The sequence below is a fragment of the Hippocampus zosterae genome, chromosome 2 (genome assembly GCF_025434085.1).
Source record: "Hippocampus zosterae strain Florida chromosome 2, ASM2543408v3, whole genome shotgun sequence".
In the NCBI taxonomy this organism is placed as follows: domain Eukaryota; kingdom Metazoa; phylum Chordata; class Actinopteri; order Syngnathiformes; family Syngnathidae; genus Hippocampus; species Hippocampus zosterae.
The window spans coordinates 4,674,796-4,689,200 of record NC_067452.1 but is presented as its reverse complement, the minus strand read 5'-3'; the positions used below and the strand labels follow the sequence as shown (position 1 = coordinate 4,689,200).

At 40.7% G+C, this 14,405-nt stretch overlaps 3 protein-coding genes across 7 annotated transcripts in view; all 3 read right to left on the bottom strand.

Annotated features, from left to right (window-relative positions):
• LOC127596358 (interleukin-1 receptor accessory protein-like 1) overlaps nucleotides 1-14,405 on the bottom strand; it is a 268,134-nt gene that overhangs the window by 81,618 nt on the left and 172,111 nt on the right. The window lies entirely within an intron of this gene.
• LOC127596382 (probable G-protein coupled receptor 34) overlaps nucleotides 1-14,405 on the bottom strand; it is a 281,249-nt gene that overhangs the window by 134,216 nt on the left and 132,628 nt on the right. The window contains exon 1 of one of the 2 annotated variants that reach the window (XM_052058804.1): nucleotides 6,581-6,731. The exons of the other annotated variant lie outside the window; for it this stretch is intronic. The gene's annotated coding sequence lies outside the window, so the exon portion shown is untranslated. Of the gene's footprint in view, nucleotides 1-6,580; nucleotides 6,732-14,405 lie in introns of those variants that run through there. 2 annotated transcript variants of the gene reach the window in all.
• The window catches only part of LOC127596401 (uncharacterized), a 158,576-nt gene that overhangs the window by 76,267 nt on the left and 67,904 nt on the right, over nucleotides 1-14,405 (bottom strand). The window lies entirely within an intron of this gene.

Genomic DNA, 14,405 nt, shown 5'->3' with positions numbered 1-14,405 from the left:
GGTGCCGAAAGGTTGGTGCAAGAGGGGAAAAAAAGACCTTGCTCTCTCCCATTAACTCTCCCATCACTTTGCTTCCTGTGCTCGGCTCAGAGTGTGGCACTCTGCTCGATTCTTCTTGCAGCTCCCTGGGGTGACACCAGGGAAGATGAAAACAGAGGGAGGAGAAGAAGGAGGGGAGGAAGGGGATTGGTCGTTGCAATGTGCTGTTCACACTTCATTGAAGACCACTTCTGCAGATGAAGGGCAGGAGCGTGTGTGTGCGTGTTTGTGCGTATGTGTGTGCGTTTGCCAGAGAATTGCGCAGGCTTTTCAAAGTCAACTTTTTGAATTAAATTTTGTGGTTACTATTTTGCATATTAGACAATGATATTCCGGCCTTTATTCTTCCCTTAAATTTCCAAACATTGAATACATGTTGAACAGCATTTGTGTATGCACATTGAAAGTGAGTGAGCATGCCCTCTGATCCAACAAATTCATTTACTCTGGTTCTGGGTCTGTGCGGTGCTTCCGTTTTGGGTAGAGCTTCCTGCGCACACCTGAGGACTGTGACAATCCAACCGTGCTCTTCAGTGCAGGAGAAACAGAAGAAGACTGCTTGCTAGCCACCGTTACCGGTTGCGGTAATCGTTTGGTTTGCTTTGTCACACCCTTACTCCAACTCAGTACTTCCCTTATTTACTCCTGTCAAAGGAAGTAGTTGTGGTGTTCTTGATGACATTTGTCTTCCTCTTTTGAGAAGGTCTTTACTTGTGTCGTTCAGATTTTGTGTGTTTGTTATTTTGTGGCATCGTCTGACGTGGCTCTATCTCCTTTGGATAGTTTTCCATTGTGTGCATAATTCTACGTGTTAACCGTTGGTCATCATTTTGCGTTGGGATTTGTTGTTTCTTCCTTTTGTTCAATACAACATAATCTCAATCTTCCGGAGAAAACGCTGAGAAGTTTGAGATGATCCAGCACAACAATTGTCAGAAGAGAACAAGACGGGCGTTTATAAGTGATCCAATGTGCAGGGTGGAGATGGCGTTAATTAGGGAGGTTGTCACTCATCACACAGCCAATCCCTCAGCGGGGAACCCCTGCTTTGTGAAATTTGCTCTCTGACAATGACGATGAGTGGTAGGAGGAAGGGTGAAGTATTTCTAGGCAACTGGGCTCAGGAAGTTGAAGATGAGTCAGAAGAGGAGGTGGTGGAGGAGGGAAAAGATTTCAAAGTCACATGGTGCGCCGAGGAGCAAAAGAATTCCATAGGATCTCAAATGAAAAGTCAAGTGACCAGAAGTGACGCCGAACTCTTGTCCTATTTCGGAGAAACGTGCACATCATTCAACATTCTGGGTACAGGTCGAGAGCTTCACACGAAGCTGATCGTTTCCTTTTGAAGTGTATGCATCATGATTGCGGTGAAAAATCAATTTAGCCTGAAACAAACATGACGGTTACCACCATGATGCGATTGAGCCATTTCTGTCATAAATCTTTCGTTCTGATTACAAAACGGATTTACGTATTACCTCCTCGGGTCTTATTCGGATGGATGAATTCTAACCATGTTAGTGGTATCTATTAGCATGGGAAATGTAATTAACTCCTGCAGTATGTTTCATTTTGTGATCAAGCTTTTGCAGGAAAAAGATGAACGTTGGGATTATGGGAAGAAAAAAAAAAGAAAAAAAATCAGCCTTATTTTTACCCCGTTGGTTAAAGATAGCTTCCATTTTTTAAAGCTCCGGGACCACCGTCTGGTGTGGGGGTGAACATTTCATAGAATGGCACTCAAGAACCTACTTTATTTTCTCAGTCACATTAGTGAGTAGTGTTCCGCTTAAGTATCAGTTAACACAAAATGTCTCATTTCACAACACTTCAAAACCATTCATTGGAACTGAAATGTTGATATTTTTGTTGAGTGTGAGTTTAGTATGAAGCTAGCCATGTTCAAATCTTTTCTGACTGAGTCACGTTTTGGAGAATTCTTTCCTCAATGGAGTTATTGTGAGATTTTTAACAACTTTTTGTGATTTCCAATTTTCAGTGACACACGAGATTGCAAATCAAAAACAAGGCAATCAGATAACCGAGGATTTTCTACGCATGCAACATTTTCTCGGATCAGCTGATTGCCATTTTTTTTTAACTTCACACATGCCACGATAAATTATTCAACATTTCTTTACTCGTCATGCTGCAATACAACCATAAGCAACTGCAATGATCTGTGCCAGCAGTCTGGCTTTAAAAGTAATTATTATAAAGTGTTGTCTATAAAATTGAAACAACATAAAGTTAAATTGTATATTTTTGTTCGAAAATGGCTCAGGCCTTATTTAGGGGCATAAGTCCGTTCTTTATGTGCCTTTCTTTCTTCAAGACAATGTAATTCTCCCATATAGACCTCTGCCACACCCACCATGGGTGACCTGGAAATATGTGTGCAATCACCAAAGAGGCCTGATTTGGTCAAGTCTGAGGAGGGCCCTAATTTCCGGACCGTGGAGTTTTCACGAGACGTGAATTCCATCCTGATCTATTTAGAAAATATGGCACACTTTGATTGGGAAACTAGCCTGCGTCGTGAATACAGAATTTATGGCAGTGACGTGCAGCTCATCTCCAGGCTACTTTGACGGCGTGTGTGTCTTTGTATTCACTTTTTTCAGATATCCAATCCAAGCAATTTAATCAAACACAATACTGTGCTCATAACGTATGCTTAGGAAATTGAGATTTGATCAGGTTGCCGAGCAACACGTGCAGTACATCAAATACCCTCCATAAATCTATAATTTAATACAGGTGTGCCAAACTCATTTTTGTCGTGGGCAACATTGGAATCACTGTTTCTCTTGGAGGGGCATTATGACTGTCAAACCACATGAAAAAGTCTAAAATAATGGTTTATTCAATGATTGTTGAAGTGACTGTGATAAGGACTTTGGTGGCAAGAAAAATGCTTCCAATATATACGATTTATTACATACTAGAATTTGAAATTTTACAAAATTCAAGCATTACAAGTATCAATCAATCAATTTATTCTTACACCATTTATCACGATATAATGTTTTTGTTTTTGGCCTTCAATGGAATGTAGTAGGAACACATATACAGCGTTGGGCAGTTATTCAGCATATATGGGACAGGTGTGGGCCAAATCCCCACCTGCCCCGCCCCGTCCAGCCGAGTCGGCCACTGATGGTCATCACTCCATCCAGTGTGTGGAGATTCCATGGAGGTCTGTGAGTGACACACCTAAGTTGATGGGAGAATTTGCCCAACCAAAGAATTGCGCGGTACCGCGCCTCTTCTGACTGAAGCGCGTGGAAAAATATATCCCGAAGTGCAGCAGAGATGCAGCATCGCTCCAAAGAGAGGCGAGACGTTGATCCGAAAAGAAGAGAATGGTATCTCAGGAAAGAGAGGGAGAAATGGCAGAAAGACAGAGAGACAGAAAAAAAAGAACTAGGGACCCAGAGATATGTTCAAGAACATATGGTGCAGTTGGAAAACTAACCGCTTCTTGTGATTTACTGCTTCCATTCTTGCTTTCCAATCATGCACACTTGTGTGAGATTTTTTTCAGTGAACACTGCTCTTGTTCTGCCCGCTGGATCTCCTGAAGATGATATCAAGGGAAGTTGCCATGAGGAAGATTTGGTTAACTGAGGATATGTTGCTATTTGTTTTGACGGTGTTGTTTTTACCAAAATGAGGACTGAAACGAAATTGGGAGCACGAGAAAGTTTGTGCAGGTGCTGCATTGACCCAATCATTGCTGTGGATTTTTAAAATGCAGATACTCTCCTGGCAGCAAAATGACTTCTCGCATTCCGCCTACTCTCTGCATGGTAAATTATTGCGCTGCTGCGACTGTGAAAACGTGTCTTTTAAGTCCATTATTTCCATATTTTTCACATGCGAAACCATGTGCGATACAATCTTTTAATTAAGATTTTACAAGTTGCTTCCTCCAGCTCCAAAGATGATCTCGTTTATTGTTAGCTTCCCAAGGACAGCTTCTATTGCTGCTTGGCTTGGTAGATCACACATCTTGCAGACTACTTTCGATTTAGCCTGCGCTGCTGGATATAAACATAACAGACACACTTTGGTCTGATAGGGCTTTGCAGTGAAGTTATAAATTTGAATTGAATTATTTGGGAAAGGTGCTATCTATCTATCTATCTATCTATCTATCTATCTATCTATCTATCTATCTATCTATCTACACATACATACAGAGCGCCCAATAATGCAGGAGCGTCTTGTGTCTGCACTGAGTTCTAAAATCTGTCAAAATGCTGTTGTGTGACTTCGATGAAGGCTCGACTTGACTGACTGATGTTGTGCCAACATGCTTGTTATGTAGAGAAAAGGCGGACCTAAGTGACAGCTTGCAGACATTAAAGTGGAAAAGGTGGGTGTGAAAGAGGACACTAAAGGCACGCCCACAGTTGGTGTTGATAGGAGTATATAGTGGACGCATTGTACAAAACAACATCTTGGAAAATGGCACTTACAAAGAGACACGCTTACAAACACGCTTTAAACTGCAAGCTCTCAGTTCAATGGAGGACAATGGGAATCGAGCAGCTGCGAGTCAATTCAAGATCAACTAATCCATAGTGCTTGGTGATTTCATTTTATGAAATGGCGTCTTCATCTATCCATCCGGGCAAGGACGACTGTGGTGCAGCAATGTCCGAAAGATTACAAGGAAAAGCTGGTCATTTTTTGCTCCTACTGCAGTGAAAAGTGTAATGTTATTATTCTGTCACTTGGGTGACACTGTCATCAACTGGAAAGCACGTCGAACTCATAGAGCAGAGGTGCAGGGTTTGATTCTGGCTCCGGACTTCCTGTGAGGAATTTGCATGTTCTTTTTTTTAAAATTTGATTTGATTTGATTCTCTCCTCTTTTATCTCAAACTGCTTCAAACAACAAAGCGTGTGATGGAAAAGTGGTTAGAACTGCATGACTGTCCGTGTTTTATGTAATGTGTTGTGTTTATTATTTTACTTTATGTTAACTGTTTTGTTAAGCGCTTTGTTACAGCTGCCGCTGTTGTGAAAGCGCTATATAAATCAGCATGTATTGTATTGTATTGTATTGTTCTTCCAGTGCCTGCGTGGGTTTTCTCTGGGTACTCCGTTTTCCTCCCACATTTCAAAAACATGAAGGGCATGTTCATGGAACACTCGAAATTGCCCCTAAGATGGTTGCTTGTCTCTGTGTGCCCTGCGATTGGCTGGCAACTGGTTCAGGTTGTTCCCCTCGAGCACGCGCCGCAACCCTTGTGGGGGTAAAGCGGAACGGAAAATGAATGAATGGATGGATATATGTAAGAACTAAATTAAACTTGACAGTATGTCATAGCAACGTGCGTAATAGCGGGAATCTTATTTAACCCCTACTATCTCCCACTCACTGCTTTCGCTATTTTCAACTCCTCCAAAGCTAAGCCAAGTGTTTAATTTATTTACAATATCCACCGTGGCATTCCTGATTCTAACAGTTGATGGTGATTAAGTGGGATAAGTCAAGTCAGGTTTATTTATAGAGCCCTTAATCAGAAAAGAGTCTTGAAGGACTTTCGGAGCGCAAGGTTTCCAAAAATCAATGACAAGAAACATCTCAGAGATAACCAATATGGTGAAAAAAAATTGAGAAACCTCGGAAAGGTATCATAGATGGAAGGATCCTCCTCCCAAGATACCCCAATTGCAATAAATGCCAAGATGTCTCACCTTTACAGTGGTAGTTCAAATGGCATAAGACCACATTGTGAGCGTGGATGGTTGTTCGTCTCTGTGTGGCCAGTAATTGGCTGGATACCAGTTCAGGGTGTACCCCGCCCACTGCCCGAAGGCAGCTGCTAAGACAGGCTCCAGCATTGAGTGCCTCTCAGTTCCGACCCACACCAATGTCGGACCCATCACCAAGGGCGAACCATGGACAAGATATTTGTGCCCCACCATTTGGGGGCACATCTTTCAAAGTGTGGCATTGTGTAATGTGGCAAGAAATGTGTTTTGTATTTTATGGATGGTGGATGGTATTTATTAATGGATGATATTTCTCTCGTAAAGTCAAGTCAAGTCAACAGTATTTATAGAGCACTTTCAAACAGCCATCGTTGCATACAAAGTGCTGTACATGGAGCAATTTAACATGCACAATAAACAGTAAGACAAATCGGTAATAAAGGCGGTAGAAAGCACCAAACAGTAAAATCAAGAACAAATCTAAGTCATGCTGAGTCGAATGCCAAAGAATACAAGTGAGTTTTGAGGAGGGCTTTGAAGATGGGCAGCGAGGAGGCTTGCCGACATAAGCATTGTAGTGAATGCCAAGATTAAGAGCAAAAACACCCTAAAAATCCCTCATACTTGAGTGATAATTTCATATTTTCAGAGGTTGATGTGAGCACAAGTAAAGATGTCAACATAAAGTTTGGTGACCATTGATTGCAGTTTTCGCACATTCGGTTTTGATTCCTACATTACCACTTTAAACTGCCCCGTTGTGTCACTGTGCGGCAAGTGAGGAGGGACACATTACATGAGTGTTGGCAACTTAATAATAATAATAATACATTTTATTTATAAGCGCCTTTCAAGACACCCAAGGACACTTTACAATAACAAAAAGCACAAAACAATACGGGTTGAGCAGCAGCAGCCAAAACGCGCCAGCGTTCACTCAACCCGAAGGTCAGAAAGAAACCAGCGCACACGTACACAAAAATGCACGTGCACACACACATTAAGTGCCATTTGAACTATTTGGGAGCCAAAAACTCTTTTGAAATCTAAAATTAAGATATATATTGTATTCCATCTAAACTCGGCAGTTCCCCCACCAGCTCCAGTCTCATTCCCCTTTCTTCTTCACTCGCTCCTTTTCATTCCTATTTCTCTCAAGCTCTATGCCAGTGGCCCTAGAAAAATCTTGAGGCACGGGCTGGGCTAGCAGCTGTAGAAACAGGTCAGTGTTGAATGGTCATTTTGGTCCTGAATCATATGTCACATTGAACCTGACCAGAGCCCAGAGATCACTTTGTGCTCAGCTGAGGGCTAGTAGTCTGCTGTTTAAGTAGAAGCCATTGTATTTGGCTCAGTCTCTGTTGCGCTCTTGGATGTGACCTATTGGGACTGTTTTGGTTTGAGAGATTCCTAAGCCCACTCTGCATAATGATGGTGAGCCGTATTCTTCATGCACTTTGTATTTGCCGGCTTATCTTATTTGAAGGACAGTTTAAACATTACCAGAGCAACCAGAGAGTGCTGCGGCCAGATAGGTCGTTCCTCGTGTCATGATTCATTTTTATTATTATGTTCCGAAAATATCACACTTTTCATGCAGGCATATTATCATGTTATTTTGTTGTATTTATCCGGTCTTAAAGGCCGGCCCCTGAAAACATTGTCTGACATTAAACCGGTCCGTGAGGCAAAAAAGGTTGGGGACTGCTCCGTTATAGTACTGAAGGTGAGATGGAACACAAGCATGAACTATGTCTCTGCTTCACTCATGTTTAGAACAGGCCATATGTGTGTGTGAGAGAGAGAGAGAGAGAGAGAGAGAGAGAGAGAGAGAGAGAGAGAGAGAGAGAGAGAGAGAGAGAGAGAGAGAGAGAGAGAGAGAGAGAGAGAGAGAGAGAAAGCACACTGTGCCATCAGTACGTGAATAATGTGTTCTTTTCCATGTGTTCTTTTGCTGGGATAGGCTCCAGCACCCCCGCGACCCTAGTGAGGATCAAGCGGTTCGGAAAATGGATGGATGGATGGTTATCTCTGAGATGTTCCTTGTCCAGCTGGGGGAATTTAATCCAGGGGATGTCATTGATTTTTGGAAACCTTGCACTCCTAAAGCCCTTCAAGACTCTTTTCTGATAAATAAACCTGACTTGAATTGTTCCACTTATTCAACATAAAGTGTTAGAATCAGGAATGCAACGGTGGATATTGTAAATAAATTAAACATATGGTTTAGCTTTGGAGGAGTTGAAAGTAGCGAAAGCAGTGAGTGGGAAATGTGGGGGTTAAAGAAAATAAAAGATACATTTCTTCTATATCATTTATTTCGGAATCTGAAAGATGTTTTAATTTGAAAAATTACCAGATTCTGTGTTACATCCGTCGAACAGTATGTATTTCTTGATGCAAGTCAAGGCGCGCTTCTCAGTCACGTGCAGAAATGAAACCCAGGAGCTAGCAAAATGAGTAAAAAAAACTAATGTTTCACATACAGCACATTTGCCAATGAAGTTGTACTTGGTACTTGATAGTCAGCTTTATTTTTTACAGTTATTATCCAATACTCAGGGATGGCAATGGCTAGTGATGAAAAAAGCGGAAAGGGGCGTGGCCTGGACGAGGTGACCAATCACAACAAGTAAGACATCATACACGTCCAATCGCAGGGCTGCTTACAATCGGAGGATGGAAAGACTGATCGGGAGAGCTTGTGAAAACTCGACGATAAGGTACCTGACCCCCGCTAAAATTTTCTCAACGGATTTAGACGATTAACAAAAATTATCAATTTAAGAAATCAAACGGCGGATTTCCGTGTATCCGCGGAAAATTACCATCCCTGAATACTGTGTATAAAATGCGGAGGTGATTGCGCTAAGACTGCAACGGAAGCTCAGCTTTCCCTAAAATGTCAAAAGTAAGTGATCAAATATATGTGTGCACGTACAATTGTGTGGACATGTCATTGACTAAATATGCGCTACAACGTGCTCAACTTTTGTTCCGAATCAGCTTCTCTTCCTGGTTATGACGCAACTCTTTTCTCATTCATGAGGACATTGCTGAATAAGCGACTAAGTGGGGCCATCATAGAAAGGCTATAGTAGCCGACGCTAATGTAGCCGACTAACAGTTTTAGTCTGAGTTTAATGTCTGCAAATACATTAAATTTAATATGGGCAACCATTGAGGTTAGTATGTTGGCGTCTTTGGGAAATGACATCCTCACCCCCAGTGTGTATTGTTCACTGAGGCACAGAGATGGACTCGACAAGTTTTTCAGAATTTTTTTTCTGAATCATCCCCTGACTTAAACAGTTGCCTCAAATCATGCTATTTGCATTATTCTGTTACACATTGTGACACATACAGCACATTTGACAATAAAGTTGTATCCAATCCAATCTAAATTGTCATGAGTTTCATCAAATCAGAGGTTGATCTCCAATAATTAATATTAACATAACATTAAGGTCAGATCATGCATATTTGCTTGCTTAAAGCCGCACAGGTTCATTCCAGCAGTCCTTCTGAGCCTTTTTCAGTGGCGGAAGTCCTGGCTTGACACAAATCTTGAGTCCACAGGAAATTTAAGCTTCATGACCAAGTGAAAATGGCGAATTTTTTTTTTAACAAAGTTGTGCAGACATGCAACATGTCATTGTGAAAACAATTCCTACTTACCCAGACCTGCAAAAATGACATGCCATGACAGGAATTGGCAGTTAATAGTATATTTTCCAAAATTATATTTTCTCTCCAATCTGCGTCACATGTATATGTTTACAATTTAAAGTACCGGTATGCTAGCAGTATGACTCGACTTCAGATGTGTTTTAAAATGTTTACATTGTGTAAACTCAACTCATCTTTATTTACGTAGCGCCTTAACAACAGTTTCAGTGCAAAGAGCACCCTTAAAAACGATGCCAATGTTCAATTAGGTCACGGCTTTCAGACCCTTAAAGAAGCGTTAAATTCTAGACAAATATTTTGGCGGCTTCAAATGCATCCATCCATCCATCCATCCCTCCCTCCCTTCCTCTCTCCATCCATCTAGACATCAAAGATTCACTCGATCATTACCGCTCTGGTGTGGAATTACATTAACACGAGCTTAGCACCAATTCCCTCAACTTGAAATTGCCTGCCCTGAGTGAGTGCTAATTAGGCAAGTGAAGGCATTAATTATGCTACGTCTCGTCTTAATTATACGACCCAGATGTACGACGTGCAAGAGGAACATTTGCAAGCACAGTTTGCTAATTGATTGATATCTGGAAAGTATGAATGGACTGTATATGACAGAGGCTTTTCAGAAAGGTGATGCTTGGCTTGGGTATTTGCAGTCAGTTGGAATGAGACACAGTCTTTTAATTGAAATGTTCCTAACTCCTCCTTGATGCTTCAGCCGTGAAGTTGTCAAGCTGCTTCTCATCCATCCATTGCACATTTTTTTGCTCATTCGCGTGGTGGGTGATTTTCAGTCTATCCCAGGTAGCATTGGGTGAGGCACAGCACATTCATGACCCAATGTTTCATTACTCAAAACATTTGTCCCTCCTCACTCCTCCGTTGCTCTGCTCAAGTCATCTAATCTCTGGTAGGAAGAGTTAACATGAAACCAGAGGAATGGGGATTGAAGTCCGAGGAGGTTGCAAATAAAGAAATTAAATTAAAAGAACCCATGTTCAATTTAAATTATTTCTCACGAAAACACAGCAACATTTATCTCAGTTTCACTGTAAAGTGCATACTTTCTAGAGGCCGCAAAAAGCTATATCTGTCATATGAAATCTGTGAAGTCCTCCAATAGCAATATTTCTCTAAATATTTGGCAAACAGTTATGATGCCCAGAACGCCCCCCCTCACCACACACACACACACACATACGTGTTTTGGTGCATTTTCAGGACGTCCGTTTGTTCACCCGACATATGGGTACATGCCTTTCCCGTGGTCCTACAGGCTCCAAAAAAATATGGTAACCATGAAAAAAAATCAGGAAGACAGCCATCTACTCAGATTTTGGCTAGGACGTAATTTTTTTTTGATTTATGACAAAACTACTACATATGAGGACATTGACAGGTTTTTGTGTATTATGGAGACAGTCACCTCAAACACACTACCATTTCATGTTTTTGTGAATTTTGAGCCCCCTGGATACACATCATTTTCAAGTATATATGACTTATGAAGACCAGCTAAGAGTAAAGTGTGTATTTTTAAATTGACTCATGTTACATAGCAACAGTATATGTTAGGCACATGTGTCCAATTGTCATGCTCGGGCATGGGGAGAACTCTACAAAGGAAGGATGCCCAGATTCAAACATTCAAATATCAATTGCTGAACTGTGAGGCGAATGTGCCAAACAGTCGTTATACCCGTCATCCCTCAAATATTCACATTAATAATACAAGATAGTAAAATAAGCTGTGAAGAAGAAGAGACGGTTAAATATGTGGTCAGTCCACTTTCTTATTTTTTAATTCCTGACAATATGAAATTATGAACACAGAAAACATGCCACCTCCTCTCCATGACACAAAGCACTGCAATAGATGAGGGTTGTTTGAACTGAAGAAGATTATGTCAAAATGTGAATACTGCGATGAAGAATTTTTAATGAATCTGGCCATATATTGTGCCATGTGTGTAGCAACTTCTTTAGCTACCGTTAGACAAAAGCAACTTTTCAAAAAGTATTGACATTCTTGAAATAGGATGAATTCAAATGTTTTAGGGTTTTTCCGAAATATCACCTCAAACCTAATAAGCCTATCTTTTGTGAGAAGTTTGTATATCGTACGTACGTTTATATACAGCAGGAGTGTCCAAGGTCGGTCCTCAAGGGCCGCTGTCTTTTTGTTTTCCAGCTCTCCCAGGATGTTCTAATGCTGCATCAGAGCTGACTGATGAACTGATCATCTGAAACAGGTGTGATGCAGCCGGGAGAGCTGGAAAACAGGCACGACAGTGGCCCTCCAGGCCCAGATCGGGACATGCCTGATATACAGTATAATTTACATGTTCATACATCTTCAAGGATTTTCCAAATTGCTCTTGAAGATCATGAAACAACAAACGTGAAACACAGTATCCAACAACAAATATGAAATCCATAATTGACCATCCCACCCTAAATGCACCATTGCTATTGCTTTAGTTAACTTGAACTGAAATGTACCCAGACGTGCTCGCATTTCAATGGACTAGCCATTCATTTCCCTTTTTAATGCAGTTATATCCTGTTGTGGATGTAGTTTTTGATGGACACCCAGCCTCTGTCGTTCAGAGCTGCTGGCTCTGCGTGGAGACAGGACTCACAGCTCGTTTTACCTGAAACTTTATGGCTTGTTATGAAATCAAACATGTCGCTCAACAGCCTTCACTTCATAATCTGTCCACGTGTGTCTCTTTTTCCCACCTGTAAAAGAAGGCATTATTTATTAAAAATGGAAAAATAAAATAATCAAAATAAGATATTCCAGGAAATAATGAGAATTTTGAAAATTTGAGAATTTTGAGAATTTATCTCTCATTCCATTCATGGTCTCCAGAGGGTTCAGTCAGGTCACTTGGTGTCTGGAACATAACATTACGGTGTCAAAATATTCAGCATTCTTCATTCTGACCAGTTAAAAATGAATAAACATTAATTATCATTGAACATTGCTCACGGGAGAGTTTGGGATGAATATACCACACTATAGAAAGTTAACACTGTTCAGTTCTGTGGAACAGCAATATGGGGACATTCGAACACAGGCTCTCCAGAGTTAGGTTAAGACAAAAGTCATGTCACCTGAAACACACTCAGGTTTTTCAGGTCTGAAGAAATATGAGGACATGACGACTGAAATCATGGAGAGTCCATGTTTCTGATTTATAACTTCTCCTGTGTTTGTCAAAGAAAGCTGAAAACTCAAACCTAGTATATAATGATAAGATGTAGTAACCTGTTGTAAGGAAGAAGTGGATCTTCCACTCCTTTCTTGATCTTCAAAAGGTTTCATCAGGATCGGAACACTTGGTGTCTGCAACATAGCAACAGTGCAGTGTCAGAAATATTCAAATTTATTCATCCTGATTAGTTAATAAATGAATAAACATTGTTATTCATTGAACATCGCTCACAGGAGGATTTGGGATTAATATAAGACACTATAGAAAGTTAACACTGTTCAGCTCTGTGTAACAGCAATATGGGGACATTCGAACACAGGCTCTCCAGAATTAAGTCCAGACAAAAATCATATCACCTGAAACACACTCCGGTTTTTCAGGTCTAAAGAAATATGAGGACATGACGACTGAAATCATGGAGAGTCCATGTTTCTGATTTATAACTTCTTCTGTGTTTGTCAAAGAAAGCTGAAAACTCAAACCTAGTATATCATGATAAGAAGTAGTAACCTGTTGTAAGAATGAAGTGGATCTCTCACTCCATTCATGGTCTCCAGAGGGTTCAGTCAGGTCACTTGGTGTCTGCAACATAACATCACGGTGTCAAAATATTCATCATTCTTCATTCTGACCAGTTAAGAAATGAATAAATATTAATTATCATTGAACATTGCTCACGGGAGAGTTTGGGATGAATATACCACACTATAGAAAGTTAACACTGTTCAGTTCTGTGGAACAGCAATATGGGGACATTCGAACACAGGCTCTCCAGAGTTAGGTTAAGACAAAAGTCATGTCACCTGAAACACACTCAGGTTTTTCAGGTCTGAAGAAATATGAGGACATGACGACTGAAATCATGGAGAGTCTATGTTTCTGACTTATAACTTCTCCTGTGTTTGTCAAAGAAAGCTGAAAACTCAAACCTAGTATATCATGATAAGAAGTAGTAACCTGTTGTAAGAATGAAGTGGATCTCTCACTCCATTCATGGTCTCCAGAGGGTTCAGTCAGGTCACTTGGTGTCTGCAACATAACATTACGGTGTCAAAATATTCAGCATTCTTCATTCTGACCAGTTAAGAAATGAATAAATATTAATTATCATTGAACATTGCTCACGGGAGAGTTTGGGATGAATATACCACACTATAGAAAGTTAACACTGTTCAGTTCTGTGGAACAGCAATATGGGGACATTCGAACACAGGCTCTCCAGAGTTAGGTTAAGACAAAAGTCATGTCACCTGAAACACACTCAGGTTTTTCAGGTCTGAAGAAATATGAGGACATGACGACTGAAATTATGGAGAGTCTATGTTTCTGACGTATAACTTCTCCTGTGTTTGTCAAAGAAAGCTGAAAACTCAAACCTAGTATATCATGATAAGAAGTAGTAACCTGTTGTAAGAATGAAGTGGATCTCTCACTCCATTCATGGTCTCCAGAGGGTTCAGTCAGGTCACTTGGTGTTTGCAACATAACATTACGGTGTCAACATATTCAGCATTCTTCATTCTGACCAGTTAAGAAATGAATAAATATTAATTATCATTGAACATTGCTCACGGGAGAGTTTGGGATGAATATACCACACTATAGAAAGTTAACACTGTTCAGTTCTGTGGAACAGCAATATGGGGACATTCGAACACAGGCTCTCCAGAGTTAGGTTAAGACAAAAGTCATGTCACCTGAAACACACTCAGGTTTTTCAGGTCTGAA